Source organism: Phaenicophaeus curvirostris, chromosome 33 (genome assembly GCF_032191515.1).
Source record: "Phaenicophaeus curvirostris isolate KB17595 chromosome 33, BPBGC_Pcur_1.0, whole genome shotgun sequence".
NCBI lineage: Eukaryota > Metazoa > Chordata > Aves > Cuculiformes > Cuculidae > Phaenicophaeus > Phaenicophaeus curvirostris.
This window is the reverse complement of record NC_091424.1, coordinates 1,985,280-2,003,144: the sequence shown is the minus strand read 5'-3', so window position 1 is coordinate 2,003,144 and position 17,865 is coordinate 1,985,280.

The window sequence follows — 17,865 nt, the reverse complement described above, 5'->3', positions numbered from 1 at the left end:
AGGAGGCTTCAAGGACCCTCGGGACCCCTCTAGAGCCACCCAGGAACCCCCTGGAGACCCCCAGGAGCCCTCCAGAAGCATCAGGACCCCTCTAGGGCCCCCCAGGAGCCTTCTAGGACCCCCAGGACCACTCGAGACCCCCCTGAGACCCCTCTGGGATCTTCAGGACCCAACTAGAGCCCCCCAGGACCTCGTTAGAGCCCCCCAGGACCCTTCTAGGACCCCCAGGACGCGTCTGGAGCTCTTTAGGACCTTCATGGGGAACCTGAGGGGTCCTGTTGGGTCCTAGAAGGGTCCTGGATGGCTTTAAGGAGGTCCCAAGAGGCTCTAGAGGGGCCCTGGGTGGCTCTGGAGGCCTCGTGTCCCCTGGAGGGTCCCTGAGCCTCGTCTGCAAGGGCTCCGGCTTCACCTTCAGCAGCTTCTACATGGTTTGGGTCCGTCAGGCGCCCCAGAAGGGCCTCGAGTGGGTCGCGGGGATCTACAGCGATGGTGATACCACCTACTACTCGCCGGCGGTCAAGGGGCGATTCCACATCTCCAGGGACAACGACCCTTCCAGGACCCCCAGGGCCCCTCGAGAGCCCCCTGGGTCCCCTCTAGGACGACCACGATTGCTCTAGAACCCAAAACAACATCTCAGGGTCCATCAGGGCCCCTCAAGAGCCACTCAGGACCCTTCTAGGAAACTCAGGATCCCTCCCAGAGCCACCCAGGAGCCCTTTAGGGCCTTCCAGGACCCCACTTGGACCTTCAGGACCCCTTTGGAGACCCCCAGGACCCTCCGGGCCCGTCTGGACCCCTCAAGATCCTCCTGGAAGCCCTTTGAGGCCTTCAAGGACACATCGTGGACCCCCAGAAACCCTCCAGAAGCCCCGGGGACCTCCTTAAAGCCTTCCAGGACCCGACAGGACTCCTCAGGTTCCCCATGAAGGTCCCAAAGAGCTCCAGACGGGTCCTGGGGGTCTGTAACGAGGTCCTGGGGGGCTCTAGTGGGGTCCTGAGGATCCCAGAGGGGTCTCAGGGGGGTCTCGAGGGGACCTAGAGGGATCCTGAAAGGACTTCCCGGGGTCCTGGGGGTCTCCAGAGGGTCCTGGGGGTCTCCAGAGAGGTCCTGGAGGGCCCTCAAGGGCTCCCAGGGCATCTCAAGGGGTCCCAGAGCCTCCCTGGGGCACCCGAGTCCTCTTGGATGGAGCCCAGGTGCCCCAGGAAGGTCCCTGGGGGCTCCAGATCCCACCGGGAAACCCTTTAGGACCATCCCGGACCCCTCTAGCACGTCCCAGGACCCTTCTAGAAACCCTCAGGAGCCCCCCAGGACCCTTCCAGGAGCCTTTAGGGCCCCCAAGGGCTCCTCCAGAAGACGTGATGGGCTGGAGAAGGGGGGATCTTAGGGCTTCACATTGAGTCTCCTGCCCAGCCCCTCCCATTAGAGCCACTAATTAAGCCTCTCAGGGCTCATTAGGGCCCTGTTGGGGCTCATTAGGGACCTGTTGGGGCTAATAATTAGGAGATCAGGGCTTGGAATCCAATTTCTCCCCCTGAGGCCCTAATTGAGGGCTGATCATTAAGTCTAGGAGGCTCCTGGCTTGTCCTACAGTGATGTGGAAGGTTCTGGAAGGTCCTGGGGAGCTCAAGAGGGTTCCCGGGTGGCTCTGGAGGAGTCCTGAGGGCCCTTGAAGGGTCCCAGGGGTCTCCAGAGGGGTCCTGGGGGTCCTAGAGGGGTCCTGGGGAGGCTTCAAGGGGTCCCCGGGGGCTCTCAAGGGCTCCTGGGTGGCTCTGAGGGCCTCGTGGCCCCTGGAGGGTCCCTGGGCCTCGTCTGCAAGGGCTCCTCCATGTCCACCTGCTCCTCCCCATCCCACCTCCTCGTCCCCAGCCAGACGTGGCCTTGGTGGCCCCAGAACCATCGGCAGCTTTGGCGCAGAAGGTGCCGTGTCTGCAGCTTCGGGCTGGGCGCCCGCGAGGTCCCCGAGCTCTGCCCGGTGGCCCTGGAGCTGGTGGAGCCCCAGGAGCCACCGAGAGGAGAAGGTGGAACCAGCAGCTTCGATCCCCTCGAGGCCCTTCTGGGGCGCCTGACGGACCCAGGACATCCCGAAGCTGCTGAAGGTGAAGCCGGAGCCCTTGCAGACGAGGCCCAGGGACCCTCCAGGGGACACGAGGCCTCCAGAGCCACCCAGGAGCCCTTGAGAGCCCCCTGGGACCCCTTTAGGACCTTCTAGGACCTTTCTGGGACCCCCAGGACCCCTCTAGAGGCCCCCAACCCCCCTCTAGAGCCCCCCAGACCCATCGAGGGCCCCTGAGAACGTCCCACGACCCGTCTAGGACCCTCAGAACCGCTCCAGAGCCACCCAGGAGGCTTCAAGGACCCTCGGGACCCCTCTAGAGCCACCCAGGAACCCCCTGGAGACCCCCAGGACCCTTCCAGAAGCATCAGGACCCCTCGAGGGCCCCCAGGAGCCTTCTAGGACCCCCAGAACCACTCGAGACCCCCCTGAGACCCCACTAGAGCCCCCCAGGACCCCACTAGAGCCCCCCAGGACCTCGTTAGAGACCATCCCACCTTCTCCCCGCTCTGGGCTCCATCCCAGAGGACTCGGGGTCCCCAGGAAGGCTCGGGGACCCCTCCAGACCCCCTGGGACCCTTTGAGGGCCTTCCAGGAGCCTCCTAGGGCCCCCAGGAACCCTCTAGAACCTCACACGACCCCTCAAGAGCCACCCAGGAGCCCTTTGGGGCCTTTCAGGACCCCTCTAGGACCCCCAGGAACATCTCGAGCCCTCCAGGACCCCTCTAGAAGCCCCCAGGACTCCTAAGGGGACTCCCAGGACCTCCTCGGACATGAAGAACCCCTTGAGAACCCCCCAGAACCCCCTAGAGCCTCGCAGAGCCCCTCAGGACCCCTCTAGAGCCACCCAGGAGGGGCCTTGGTGGTCCTAGAAGGGTCCTGCTGGTCTCTAAAGGGGTCCCAGGGGCTCTAGAGGGCTCCTGGAAGGTCCTAGAAGGGTCCTGGGTGGCCCTTGAGGGGTCCCCATGGTTCTGGAGAGGTCCTGGTGGCCTCCAGAGGGGTCCTGGGTGGCTCTAGATGGGTCCTGGGGGTCCTGGAGTGTGGGAGGTGAAACCAGCATCTCCTCAACCAGCACCATAAGCAGCTTTGGCACAGCAGGAGGTGTTCTGGAAGGTTCTAACGGGGCCCTGAGGGGCTCCAGAGGGGTCCTGGGGGTCCTGGAAGGGTCGTTGTCCCTGGAGATGGTGGCTCGGCCCTTGACCGCCGGCGAGTAGTAGGTGGAACCACCATCGTAGCTGATATACGCGACGAACTCGAGGCCCTTCTGGGGTGCCTGACGGACCCAGGTCATGGTGAAGCTGCTGAAGGTGAAGCCGGAGCCCTTGCAGACGAGGCTCATGGACCCTCCAGGGGACACGAGGCCCCCAGAGCCACCCAGGGCCCCTCTAGAGCCCCCAGGAACCTCCTTAAAGCCTTCCAGGACCCTTCTAGGACCCAACAGGACCCCTCAGGTTCCCCATGAAGGTCCCAAAGGGCTCCAGACGGGTCCTGGGGGTCCTAGAAGGGTCCTGGGGGGCTCTAACAAGGTCCTCGGGGGCTCCAGTGGGGTCCTGAGGGTCCCAGAGGGGTCTCAGGGGGGTCTCGAGGGGATCTAGTGGGATCCTGAAAGGACTTCCCGGGGTCCTGGGGGTCTCCAGAGAGGTCCTGGAGGGCCCTCGAGGGCTCCCAGGGCATCTCGAGGGGTCTCAGAGCCTCCCTGGGGCACCCGAGTCCTCTTGGATGGAGCCCAGGTGCCCCAGGAAGGTCCCTGGGGGCTCCAGATCCCACTGGGAAACCCGTTAGGACCATCCCGGACCCCTCTAGCACGTCCCAGGACCCTTCTAGAAACCCTCAGGAGCCCCCCAGGACCCTTCCAGGACCCCCAGGACCCCTCAAGAGCCCACAAGGAGCCCTCCAGGACCCTTCTAGGACCCTCAGAACCCCTCTAGATGCCCCAGGACCCCATTAGGACCATCCAGAATGTCTCTAGGACCTCCCAGACCCCCTCGAGAGCCCCCCAGGACCCTTCTAGGACCTTCCAGGAGCCTTTAGGGCCCCCAAGGGCTCCTCCAGAAGACGTGATGGGCTGGAGAAGGGGGGATCTTAGGGCTTCACATGGAGTCTCCTGCCCAGCCCCTCCCATTAGAGCCACTAATTAAGCCTCTCAGGGCTCATTAGGGACCTGTTGGGGCTCATTAGGGACCTGTTGGGGCTCATTAGGGACCTGTTGGGGCTCATTAGGGACCTGTTGGGGCTCATTAGGGACCTGCTGGGGCTCCTTAGGGACCTGTTGGGGCTCATTAGGGACCTGCTGGGGCTCATTAGGGACCTGCTGGGGCTCATTAGGGACCTGTTGGGGCTAATAATTAGGAGATCAGGGCTTGGAATCCAATTTCTCCCCCTGAGGCCCTAATTGAGGGCTGATCATTAAGTCGAGGAGGCTCCTGGCTTGTCCTACAGGGATGTGGAAGGTTCTGGAAGGTCTTGGGGAGCTCAAGAGGGTTCCCGGGTGGCTCTGGAGGAGTCCTGAGGGCCCTTGAAGGGTCCCAGGGGTCTCCAGAGGGGTCCTGGGGGTCCTAAAGGGCTCCTGGGTGGCTCTGAGGGCCTCGTGGCCCCTGGAGGGTCCCTGGGCCTCGTCTGCAAGGGCTCCTCCATGTCCACCTGCTCCTCCCCATCCCACCTCCTCGTCCCCGGCCAGACGTGGCCTTGGTGGCCCCAGAACCATCGGCAGCTTTGGCGCAGAAGGTGCCGTGTCTGCAGCTTCAGGCTGGGCGCCCGCGAGGTCCCCGAGCTCTGCCCGGTGGCCCTGGAGCTGGTGGAGCCCCTGGAGCCACCGAGAGGAGAAGGTGGAACCAGCAGCTTCGATCCCCGTGAGCCCCTCGAGGCCCTTCTGGGGCGCCTGACGGACCCAGGACATCCCGAAGCTGCTGGAGGTGAAGCCGGAGCCCTTGCAGACGAGGCCCAGGGACCCTCCAGGGGACACGAGGCCCCCAGAGCCACCCAAGGCCCCTCTAGAGCCCCCAGGAACCTCCTTAAAGCCTTCTAGGACCCTTCTAGGACCCAACAGGACCCCTCAGGTTCCCCATGAAGGTCCCAAAGAGCTCCAGACGGGTCCTGGGGGTCCTAGAAGGGTCCTGGGGGTCTCTAACGAGGTCCTGGGGGGCTCTAACGAGGTCCTGAAGATCCCAGAGGGGTCTCAGGGGGGTCTCGAGGGGACCTAGCGGGATCCTGAAAGGACTTCCCGGGGTCCTGGGGGTCTCCAGAGGGTCCTGGTGCTCCTAGAAGGGCTCTGGGTGGCTCCAGAAGGCTCCGGGAAGGCCCCTCTTGGGCCATCAGGACCCTTCTAGGACCCCTCTGGAGCCCCCAGGGCCACTTAAGGCCTTCCAGGACTCCTCCAGGACCACTCGGTCCCTTCTAGAGACACCAAGGACCCTCCAGGAGCCCTTTGGGGCCTTCCAGGACCCTTCTAGGGCTCCCAGAGCCCTTCAAGATCCCCCCGCGACCCCTTTAGGGCCTTCTAAGTCCTCTCTTGGACCCCCCAGACCCTCCTAGAGACCCCCAGGACCCTTCTAGGACCCCCCTGGAGCCCCCAAGGGCTCCTGGAGAGACTCCTAGAGCCCTGGGGGTCCCTGAGGGGTCCTGGGGGGCTTCAGAGGGGTCCTGGGGGGGTCCTGGGGGGCTCTTGGGGGGTCCTGGGAGTCCTAGAAGGGTCCTGGAAGGCCTCAAGGTGGTCCCAGGGGGCTCCCAGGAGGTCCTGAGGGACCTAAATGGGTCCGGGGGAGGTTCTAGAAGGATTCTGGGGGTCCCAGAGGGCTCCTTGTGGGCTCTCTAGAGGTTCTGGGGGTCCTGGAAGGGTCGTTGTCCCTGGAGATGGTGGCTCGGCCCTTGACCGCCGGTGAGTAGTAGGTGGAACCACCAGAGCTGCTGATCTGTGCGACGTATTCGAGGCCCTTCTGGGGCGCCTGACGGACCCAGAACATGTTGAAGCTGCTGAAGGTGAAGCCGGAGCCCTTGCAGACGAGGCTCATGGACCCTCCAGGGGACACGAGGCCTCCAGAGCCAACCAGGAGCCCTTTGAGACCTTCAAGGACACCTCGGAGACCCCCAGAAACCCTCCAGCGCCCCATGCAACCCCATTAGGGCCTTCCAGGACCCTTTTAGAACCCCAAAGGGCTCCTCAAGGACCAGCAGGACCTCTCTAGGGCCACCCAGAACCCCTCTAAGACCATCAGGACCCCTCTGGAGCCACCCAGGACCCTTCTAGAACCTCCAAGACCCCTCTAGAGACCCCCAGGGCCTCTCTGGAGGCCCCAGGACCCCCTTGAAGGACTTTCTAAACCCCTCTAGGAGCCCCAGGGCCTCTTGACACCCCCCTGAGACCCCTCCAGGACCTTCAAGGTCCCCCTAGAGAGGAACCCGGAGCTGCCTGATCTAGGACCCGTCTAGGGCCCCCAGGGCCTCTCTGGAGCTCAATTAGTAGCCCTGAAGACCTAAGAGACTTAATTATTAGCCCTAAGGCACTTAATTATTAGCCCTAAACCCTAATTGACTTAATGATCAGCCCTCAATTAGGGCCTCAGGGGGAGAAATTGGATTCCAAGCCCTGATCTCCTAATTATTAGCCCCAACAGGTCCCTAATGAGCCCCAACAGGGCCCTAATGAGCCCCAACAGGGCCCTAATGAGCCCCAACAGGGCCCTAATGAGCCCCAACAGGGCCCTAATGAGCCCCAACAGGCCCCTAATGAGCCCTGAGAGGCTTAATTAGTGGCTCTAAATGAAGGGGCTGGGCAGGAGACTCAATGTGAAGCCCCAAGATCCTAATTATTAACCCTAATAGGTCCCTGATGAGCTCTAATATTGACTTCATTAGCCCTAATGAGCTTGATGAATCGCTCTAACGAAGCCGAGACTTAATGACCCCTCCCCGAGAGCAGCAGCTGCGCCCGAAGGCCCCGAAAAAGAAAGTTTTGGGGTAAAAAAAGGACTTTTGGGGGTTTCGGGGCCAGTTTTGAGGATTTTTAGGAACGAGGGAAAAACCCAAAGGAGAAAAATAAAGGGGGGGTTAATGACACCTTAATTAGGGCCCTAATTAAGGGGAAGAAACGAGGGGTTGGGGGCTTGGGTGGGATTATTAGTGATATTAGTGGGATTATTGGAGTGATTAGAGTGATTTTTGGGGTTATTAAGATGATTATTAGTGGGATTAAAGCAATTATCATCGCTAATTATTGTTATTATTATGGTTATTGTCTGTTGAGGAGCCCCTGGGGGTTCTAGAAGGTTCCTGGGGGTTCTAGAAGGGTCCTGGAAGGCCCTCAAGGGGTCCCAGGGGGCTCTGGAGGGTTCCTGGTGGTCCCCGAGGTGTCCTCGAAAGTCTCAAAGGGCTCCTGGGGGATCTCGAGGGGTCCAGAGGGGCCCTGGGGGTCTCCAGAGGGGTCTGGAGGGTCCTGGAGGGCTCCTTGGGGGTCCAAGAGAGGTCCTGAAAGACCCCTAAGGTGTCCCAGGGGCCTCTCGAGGGGTTCTGGGGGTCCTGGGTCCCTAACGAGGGTCCGGAGGGGCCTGGAGAGATCCTGGAAGGGCTTGAAGGGGTCCTGGGGGGCTCTAAAGGGGGCTTGGTTGGCTTAGGAGGGGTCCTGGGGGTCCCAGAGGGGTCCTGGGGGGCTCTAGAGGGTCCTGAAGGTCCCAGAGGGGTCCTGGAAGGCCCTAATGGGGTCCCCGAGGACTCCTGAGGGGTCTCGGTGGCCCTAGGTGGGTCCTGGGGGGCTCCAGGTGGGTCCTGAGGGTCCTGGAGTGTGGGAGGTGGAACCAGCAGCACCCCAACCAGCAGCACCAGCAGCTTTGGCGCAGCAGGAGGTGTTCTGGAAGGTTCTCACGGGGCCCTGGGGGGCTCTCGAGGGGTCCTGGGGGTCCTGGAAGGGTCGTTGTCCCTGGAGATGGTGGCTCGGCCCTTGACCGCCGGCGAGTAGAAGGTGGAACCCCCAGTGTCCCTGATATACGCGAGGATCTCGAGGCCCTTCTGGGGCACCTGACGGACCCAGGCCATGTAGAAGCTGCTGAAGGTGAAGCCGGAGCCCTTGCAGACGAGGCCCAGGGACCCTCCAGGGGACACGAGGCACCTCCGGGTTCCTCTCTAGGGGGACCTTGAAGATCCTGGAGGGGCCTCAGGGGGTGTCACGAGGCCCTGGGGTTCCTAGAGGGGTTTAGAAAGTCCTTCAAGGGGGTCCTGGGGCCTCCAGAGAGGTCCTGGGGGTCTCTAGAGGGGTCTTGGAGGTTGTAGAAGTGTCCTGGGGGGCTCCAGAGGGGTCCTGGGGGGCCCTAGTGAGGTCCTGGTGGTCCTTGAGGAGCCCTTTGGGGTTCTAGAAAGGTCCTGGAAGGTCCTAATGGGGTTGCATGGGGCGCTGGAGGGTTCCTGGGGGTCCCCGAGGTGTCCTTGAAGGTCTCAAAGGGCTCCTGGGTGGCTCCATAACTTTCTTCTCGTCCTCCTCCAGGTCTCCGAGCGGCCGTGTCCCTGGTGGAGACGGGAGGTGGCCTCGTGTCCCCTGGAGGGTCCATGAGCCTCGTCTGCAAGGGCTCCGGCTTCACCTTCAGCGAATTCTCCATGTCCTGGGTCCGTCAGGCGCCCCAGAAGGGCCTCGAGTGGCTCGCGGGGATCAGCGATACTGGTGGTACCACCAGGTACTCGCCGGCGGTCAAGGGCCGAGCCACCATCTCCAGGGACAACGACCCTTCCAGGACCCCCAGGACCCCTCGAGAGCCCCCTGGGTCCCCTCTAGGGCCACCATGATCGCTCTAGATCCCAAAACAACATCTCAAGGACCCTCAGGGCCCTCAAGAGCCACCCAGGACCTTTCTAGGACCGCCAGGACCCCCCTGGAGTCGCTGGCCTTCTGGAGGCCACCAGGCCCTCTCCAGAACCATCGGGACCCCTCGAGGGCCACCGAGGAACCTTCTAGGACCCCCCAGGACCCTCTAGATCCCCTGGGACCCCTTCAGGGCCTCCAAGGGTCCCTCTGGGGCCATCCAGACCCTTCTAGGACCCCTCTAGAGCCCCCCAGGGCCTCTCTGGAGCTCAATTAGTAGCCCTGAACACCTAAGAGACTTAATTATCAGCCCTAAGGCACTTAATTATTAGCCCTGGAGCCCTAATTCACTTAATGATCAGCCCTCAATTAGGGCCTCAGGGGGAGAAATTGGATTCCAAGCCCTGATCTCCTAATTATTAGCCCCAACAGGTCCCTAATGAGCCCCAACAGGTCCCTAATGAGCCCTGAGAGGCTTAATTAGTGGCTCTAATGGGAGGGGCTGGGCAGGAGACTCCATGTGAAGCCCTAAGATCCCCCCTTCTCCAGCCCATCACGTCTTCTGGAGGAGCCCTTGGGGGCTCTAGGGGGTCCTGGGGGGTTCTCAAGGGGTTCTTCATGTCCGAGGAGGTCCTGGGAGTCCCCTTAGGAGTCCTGGGGGCTTCTAGAGGGGTCCTGGAGGGCTCGAGATGTTCCTGGGGGTCCTAGAGGGGTCCTGGAGGGCTCGAGATGTTCCTGGGGGTCCTAGAGGGGTCCTGAAAGGCCCCAAAGGGCTCCTGGGTGGCTCTTGAGGGGTCGTGTGAGGTTCTAGAGGGTTCCTGGGGGCCCTAGGAGGCTCCTGGAAGGCCCTCAAAGGGTCCCAGGGGGTCTGGAGGGGTCCCCGAGCCTTCCTGGGGACCCCGAGTCCTCTGGGATGGAGCCCAGAGCGGGGAGAAGGTGGGATGGTCTCTAACGAGGTCCTGGGGGGCTCTAGTGGGGTCCTGAAGATCCCAGAGGGGTCTCAGGGGGGTCTCCAGTGGTCCTGGGGGTCCTAGAAGGCTCCTGGGGGGCCCTCGAGGGGTCCTGATGCTTCTGGAAGGGTCCTGGGGGTCTCCAGGGGGTTCCTGGGTGGCTCTAGAGGGGTCCCGAGGGTCCTTGAAGCCTCCTGGGTGGCTCTGGAGCGGTTCTGAGGGTCCTAGACGGGTCGTGGGACGTTCTCGGGGGCCCTCGATGGGTCTGGGGGCCTCTAGAGGGGGGTTGGGGGCCTCTAGAGGGGCCCTGGGGGTCCCAGAAAGGTCCTAGAAGGTCCTAAAGGAGGTCCCAGGGGGCTCTCCAGGGGTCCTGGGGGGGTTCTAGAAGGGTCCTGGGGGGCTCCAGGTGGGTCCTGAGGGTCCTGGAGTGTGGGAGGTGGAACCAGCATCACCCCAACCAGCAGCACCAGCAGCTTTGGGGCAGCAGGAGGTGTTCTGGAAGGTTCTAACGGGGCCCTGGGCGGCTCCAGAGGGGTCCTGGGGGTCCTGGAAGGGTCGTTGTCCCTGGAGATGGTGGCTCGGCCCTTGACCGCCGGCGAGTAGAAGGTGTAACCATCCTTGTTGATCCCCGCGAGCCACTCGAGGCCCTTCTGGGGCGCCTGACGGACCCACTGCATCGCGAAGCTGCTGAAGGTGAAGCCGGAGCCCTTGCAGACGAGGCTCATGGACCCTCCAGGGGACACGAGGCCACCTCCCGTCTCCACCAGGGACACGGCCGCTCGGAGACCTGGAGGAGGACGAGAAGAAAGTTATGGAGCCACCCAGGAGCCCTTTGAGACCTTCAAGGACACCTCGGGAGACCCCCAGGAACCCTCCAGCGCCCCATGCAACCCATTTAGGGCCTTCCAGGACCTTTCTAGAACCCCAAAGGGCTCCTCAAGGACCACCAGGACCTCTCTAGGGCCACCCAGGGCCCCTCTACAACCTCCAAGACCCCTTCTGAGCCCCCTCTAGGGCCCCCCAGGACCCCTCTAGATTCACCCAGAACCCTTCTAGGCCCTCTAAGACCCCTCTAGAGACCCCGAGGACCTCTCTGGAGGCCCCAGGACCCCCTTGAAGGACTTTCTAAACCCCTCTAGGAGCCCCAGGGCCTCTTGACACCCCCCTGAGACCCCTCCAGGACCTTCAAGGTCCCCCTAGAGAGGAACCCGGAGGTGCCTGATCTAGGACCCCTCTAGGGCCCCCAGGGCCTCTCTGGAGCTCAATTAGCAGCCCTGAACACCTAAGAGACTTAATTATCAGCCCTAAGGCACTTAATTATTAGCCCTGGAGCCCTAATTGACTTAATGATCAGCCCTCAATTAGGGCCTCAGGTGGAGAAATTGGATTCCAAGCCCTGATCTCCTAATTATTAGCCCCAACAGGTCCCTAATGAGCCCCAACAGGTCCCTAATGAGCCCCAACAGGTCCCTAATGAGCCCCAGCAGGTCCCTAATGAGCCCTGAGAGGCTTAATTAGTGGCTCTAATGGGAGGGGCTGGGCAGGAGACTCCATGTGAAGCCCTAAGATCCCCCCTTCTCCAGCCCATCACGTCTTCTGGAGGAGCCCTTGGGGGCCCTAAAGGCTCCTGGAAGGTCCTAGAAGGGTTCTGGGGGGCTTCAGAGGGCCCTGAGGGTCCTAGATGGGTCCTGGGGGTCTCTAGAGCCCCCTGGGACCTCTTGAACTCTGTCCAGGACCCTTCTAGGACCCCCAGGACCCCTCCAGGACCCTCAGGACCCTTCTAGAACCCCCCCAGGAGCCATTTAGGTCCCTGAGGACCTCCTGGGAGCCCCCTGGGACCACCTTGAGGCCTTCCAGGACCCTTCGAGGACTCCCAGGACCCCCCAAGAGCCCCCCAGGACCCCCCCAGGACCCCTCTGAAGCCCCCCAGGACCCCTCAGGGACCCCCAGGGCTCTAGGAGTCTCTCATGGAGCCCTTGGGGGCTCCAGGGGGGTCCTAGAAGGGTCCTGGGGGTCTCTAGAAGGGTCTGGTGGGTCCAAGAGAGGACTTAGAAGGCCCTGAAGGGGTCGCGGGGGGATCTTGAAGGGTTCTGGGAGCCCTAGAAGGGTCCTGGAAGGCCCCCAAGGGCTCCTGGAGGGTCCTTGGTGTCTCCAGAAGGGACCGAGTGGTCCTGGAGGAGTCCTGGAAGGCCTTAAGTGGCCCTGGGGGCTCCAGAGGGGTCCTAGAAGGGTCCTGATGGCCCAAGAGGGGCCTTCCCGGAGCCTTCTGGAGCCACCCAGAGCCCTTCTAGGAGCACCAGGACCCCCCTGGAGCTCTTTAGGACCTTCATGGGGAACCTGAGGGGTCCTGTTGGGTCCTAGAAGGGTCCTGGAAGGCTTTAAGGAGGTCCCCAGGGGCTCTCAAGGGGCTCTGGGTGGCCCTAGAGGGGTCCTGGTGGTCCTTGAGGAGCTCTTTGGGGTTCTAGAAGGGTCCTGGAAGGCCCTAAAGGGCTCCCAGGGGACTCTGGAGGGTTCCTGGGGGTCCTCAAGGTGTCCTTGCAGGCCTCAAAGGGCTTCCAGGGGGATCTAGAGGGGTCCAGAGGGTCCCAGAGGGGTCCTGGGGGTCTCCAAAGGGGTCCTGAAGGTCCCAGAGGGGTCCTGGAAGGCCCTAATGGGGTCCCAGAGGACTCCTGAGGGGTCTCGGTGGCCCTAGGTGGGTCCTGGGGGGCTCCAGGTGGGTCCTGAGGGTCCTGGAGTGTGGGAGGTGGAACCAGCATCACCCCAACCAGCAGCACCAGCAGCTTTGGGGCAGCAGGAGGGGTTCTGGAAGGTTCTAACGGGGCCCTGGGCGGCTCCAGAGGGGTCCTGGGGGTCCTGGAAGGGTCGTTGTCCCTGGAGATGGTGGCTCGGCCCTTGACCGCCGGCGAGTAGTAGGTGGAACCCCCAGTGTCCCTGATATACGCGACGAACTCGAGGCCCTTCTGGGGCGCCTGACGGACCCAAAGCATCGCGAAGCTGCTGAAGGTGAAGCCGGAGCCCTTGCAGACGAGGCTCATGGACCCTCCAGGGGACACGAGGCACCTCCGGGTTCCACTCTAGTGGGACCTTGAAGGTCCTGGAGGGGTCTCAGGGGGGTGTCAAGAGGCCCTGGGGCTCCTAGAGGGGTTTAGAAAGTCCTTCAAGGGGGTCCTGGGGCCTCCAGAGAGGTCCTGGGGGTCTCTAGAGGGGTCTTGGAGGTCCTAGAAGGGTCCTGGTTGCCTCTAGAGGGGTCCTGATGGTCCTAGAGGGGTCCTGGTGGTCTTTGAGGAGCCCTTTGGGGTTCTAGAAGGGTCCTGGAAGGCCCTAAAGGGCTCCCAGGGGGCTCTGGAGGGTTCCTGGGGGTCCCCGAGGTGTCCTTGAAGGCCCTACAGGGCTCCTGGGTGGCTCTGGAGGCCTCGTGTCCCCTGGAGGGTCCCTGGGCCTCGTCTGCAAGGGCTCCGGCTTCACCTTCAGCAGCTTCGGGATGTCCTGGGTCCGTCAGGCGCCCCAGAAGGGCCTCGAGGGGCTCGCGGGGATCGAAGCTGCTGGTTCCACCTTCTCCTCTCCGTGGCTCCAGGGGCTCCACCAGCTCCAGGGCCACCGGGCAGAGCTCGGGGACCTCGCGGGCGCCCAGCCTGAAGCTGGAGACACGGCACCTTCTGCGCCAAAGCTGCCGATGGTTCTGGGGCCACCAAGGCCACGTCTGGCCGGGGACGAGGAGGTGGGATGGGGAGGAGCAGGTGGACATGGAGGAGCCCTTGCAGACGAGGCCCAGGGACCCTCCAGGGGCCACGAGGCCTCCAGAGCCACCCAGGAGCCCTTGAGAGCCCCCGGGGACCCCTTGAAGCCTCCCCAGGACCACCAGGAGCCCTCTGGAGACCCCTGGGACCCTTCAAGGACCCTCAGGAATCCTTCAGAGCCACCCAGGAACCCTCTTGAGCTCCCCAGGACCTTCCAGAACCTTCCACATCCCTGTAGGACAAGCCAGGAGCCTCCTAGACTTAATGATCAGCCCTCAATTAGGGCCTCAGGGGGAGAAATTGGATTCCAAGCCCTGATCTCCTAATTATGAGCCCCAACAGGTCCCTAATGAGCCCCAACAGGTCCCTAATGAGCCCCAACAGGTCCCTAATGAGCCCTGAGAGGCTTAATTAGTGGCTCTAAGGGGAGGGGCTGGGCAGGAGACTCCATGTGAAGCCCTAAGATCCCCCCTTCTCCAGCCCATCACGTCTTCTGGAGGAGCCCTTGGGGGCCCTAAAGGCTCCTGGAAGGTCCTAGAAGGGTCCTGGGGGGCTCTTGACGGGCCCTGAGGGTCCTTGAGACATTCTGGACGGTCCTAATGGGGTCCTGGGGCATCTAGAGGGGTTCTGAGGATCCTAGAAGGGTCCTGGAGGGCTCCTTGTGGGCTCTTGAGGGGTCCTGGGGGTCTTGGAAGGGTCCTGGGGGGCTCCTGAGGGTTTCTAGAAGGGTCCTGGGACGTGCTAGAGGGGTCCGGGATGGTCCTAAAGGGTTTCCCGGTGGGATCTGGAGCCCCCAGGGACCTTCCTGGGGCACCTGGGCTCCATCCAAGAGGACTCGGGTGCCCCAGGGAGGCTCTGGGACCCCTCGAGATGCCCTGGGAGCCCTCGAGGGCCCCCCAGGACCTCTCTGGAGACCCCCAGGACCCCGGGAAGTCCTTTCAGGATCCCACTAGATCCCCTCGAGACCCCCCTGAGACCCCTCTGGGACCCTCAGGACCTCGTTAGAGCCCCCCAGGACCTCGTTAGAGACCCCCAGGACCCGTCTGGAGCTCTTTGGGACCTTCATGGGGAACCTGAGGGGTCCTGTTGGGTCCTAGAAGGGTCCTGGAAGGCTTTAAGGAGGTTCCTGGGGGCTCTAGAGGGGCCCTGGGTGGCTCTGGAGGCCTCGTGTCCCCTGGAGGGTCCATGAGCCTCGTCTGCAAGGGCTCCGGCTTCACCTTCAGAAGCTTCGACATGCAGTGGGTCCGTCAGGCGCCCCAGAAGGGCCTCGAGTGGGTCGCGGGGATCAGCTACGATGGTGGTTACACCTACTACTCGCCGGCGGTCAAGGGCCGAGCCACCATCTCCAGGGACAACGACCCTTCCAGGACCCCCAGGACCCCTCTGGAGCCCCTCAGGGCCCCGTTAGAACCTTCCAGAACACCTCCTGCTGCGCCAAAGCTGCTTATACTGGTGGTTGAGGTGATGCTGGTTCCACCTTCCACACTCCAGGACCCCCAGGACCCCTCTGGAGGCCACCAGGACCCCTCTGGAGGCCACCAGGACCCTTCTAGGAGTACCAGGACCCTCTAGAGCCCCCTGGGACCCCTTTAGAGACCAGCAGGACCCTTCTAGGACCACCAAGGCCCCTCCTGGGTGGCTCTAGAGGGGTCCTGAGGGGCTCTGCGAGGCTCTAGGGGGTCCTGGGGGGTTCTCAAGGGGTTCTTCATGTCCGAGGAGGTCCTGGGAGTCCCCTTAGGAGTCCTGGGGGCTTCTAGAGGGGTCCTGGAGGGCTCGAGATGTTCCTGGGGGTCCTAGAGGGGTCCTGAAAGGCCCCAAAGGGCTCCTGGGTGGCTCTTGAGGGGTCGTGTGAGGTTCTAGAGGGTTCCTGGGGGCCCTAGGAGGCTCCCGGAAGGCCCTCAAAGGGTCCCAGGGGGTCTGGAGGGGTCCCCGAGCCTTCCTGGGGACCCCGAGTCCTCTGGGATGGAGCCCAGAGCGGGGAGAAGGTGGGATGGTCTCTAACGAGGCCCTGGGGGGCTCTAGTGGGGTCCTGAAGATCCTAGAGGGGTCTCAGGGGGGTCTCGAGGGGACCTAGCGGGATCCTGAAAGGACTTCCCGGGGTCCTGGGGGTCTCCAGAGGGTCCTGGTGCTCCTGGAAGGGCTCTGGGTGGCTCCAGAAGGCTCCTGGAAGGCCCCTCTTGGGCCATCAGGACCCTTCTAGGACCCCTCTGGAGCCCCCAGGGCCTCTCTGGAGCTCAATTAGTAGCCCTGAACACCTAAGAGACTTAATTATCAGCCCTAAGGCACTTAATTATTAGCCCTGGACCCCTAATTGACTTAACGATCAGCCCTCAATTAGGGCCTCAGGGGGAGAAATTGGATTCCAAGCCCTGATCTCCTAATTATTAGCCCCAACAGGTCCCTAATGAGCCCCAACAGGTCCCTAATGAGCCCCAACAGGTCCCTAATGAGCCCTAAGAGGCTTAATTAGTGGCTCTAATGGGAGGGGCTGGGCAGGAGACTCCATGTGAAGCCCTAAGATCCCCCCTTCTCCAGCCCATCACGTCTTCTGGAGGAGCCCTTGGGGGCCCTAAAGGCTCCTGGAAGGTCCTAGAAGGGTCCTGGGTGGTTCTAGAGGGGTCCTGATGGTCCTAGATGGATCCTAGGGGTCTCTAGAGGGTTCCTGGTGGTCCTTGACAGCTCCTTTGTGGCACTAGACGGGTCCTGGGGGGCTCTAACGAGGTCCTGGGGGGCTCCAGTGGGGTCCTGAGGTTCCCAGAGGGGTCTCAGGCGGGTCTCGAGGGGACCTAGCGGGATCCTGAAAGGACTTCCCGGGCTCCTGGGGGTCTCCAGAGGGTCCTGGTGCTCCTAGAAGGGCTCTGGGTGGCTCCAGAAGGGTCCGGGAAGGCCCCTCTTGGGCCATCAGGACCCTTCTAGGACCCCTCTGGAGCCCCCAGGGCCACTTAAGGCCTTCCAGGACTCCTCCAGGACCACTCGGTCCCTTCGAGAGACACCAAGGACCCTCCAGGAGCCCTTTGGGGCCTTCCAGGACCCTCCTAGGGCTCCCAGAACCCTTCAAGATCCCCCAGCGACCCCTTTAGGGCCTTCTAAGTCCTCTCTTGGACCCCCCAGACCCTTCTGGAGACCCCCAGGACCCTTCTAGGACCCCCCTGGAGCCCCCAAGGGCTCCTGGAGAGACTCCTAGAGGCCTGGGGGTCCCTGAGGGGTCCTGGGGGGCTTCAGAGGGGTCCTGGGGGGGTCCTGGGGGGCTCCTGGGGGGCCCTGGGAGTCCTAGAAGGGTCCTGGAAGGCCTCAAGGTGGTCCCAGGGGGCTCCCAGGAGGTCCTGAGGGACCTAAATGGGTCCTGGGGGGGTTCTAGAAGGATTCTGGGGGTCCCAGAGAGGTTCTGGGGGTACTAGAAGGGTCCTGGAGGGCTCCTTGTGGGCGCTCGAGGGGTCCTGGGGGTCCTGGAAGGGTCGTTGTCCCTGGAGATGGGGAATCGGCCCTTGACCGCTGGCGAGTACCAGGTGGAACCACCAGAGCTGCTGATCTCTGCAACGTCCTCAAGACCCTTCTGGGGCGCCTGACGGACCCAGTTCATCCCGAAGCTGCTGAAGGTGAAGCCGGAGCCCTTGCAGACGAGGCCCAGGGACCCTCCAGGGAACACGAGGCACCTCCGGGTTCCTCTCTAGGGGGACCTTGAAGATCCTGGAGGGGTCTCAGGGGGGTGTCAAGAGGCCCTGGGGTTCCTAGAGGGGTTTAGAAAGTCCTTCAAGGGGGCCCTGGGGCCTCCAGAGAGGTCCTGGGGGTCTCTAGAGGGGTCTTGGAGGTCCTAGAAGGGTCCTGGTTGCCTCTAGAGGGGTCCTGGTGGTCCTAGAGGGGTCCTGGGTGGCCCTAGAGAGGTCCTGGTGGTCCTTGAGGAGACCTTTGGGGTTCTAGAAGGGTCCTGGAAGGCCCTAATGGGGTTGCATGGGGCGCTGGAGGGTTCCTGGGGGTCCCCGAGGTGTCCTTGAAGGCCTCAAAGGGCTCCTGGGTGGCTCCATAACTTTCTTCTCGTCCTCCTCCAGGTCTCCGAGCGGCCGTGTCCCTGGTGGAGACGGGAGGTGGCCTCGTGTCCCCTGGAGGGTCCCTGAGCCTCGTCTGCAAGGGCTCCGGCTTCACCTTCAGCGACTTCGGGATGGTTTGGGTCCGTCAGGCGCCCCAGAAGGGCCTCGAGTTCGTTGCGAGTATCAGCAGCGATGGTGCTTACATCAGGTACTCGCCGGCGGTCAAGGGCCGATTCACCATCTCCAGGGACAACGACCCTTCCAGGACCCCCAGAACCTCTAGAGAGCCCACAAGGAGCCCTCCAGGACCCTTCT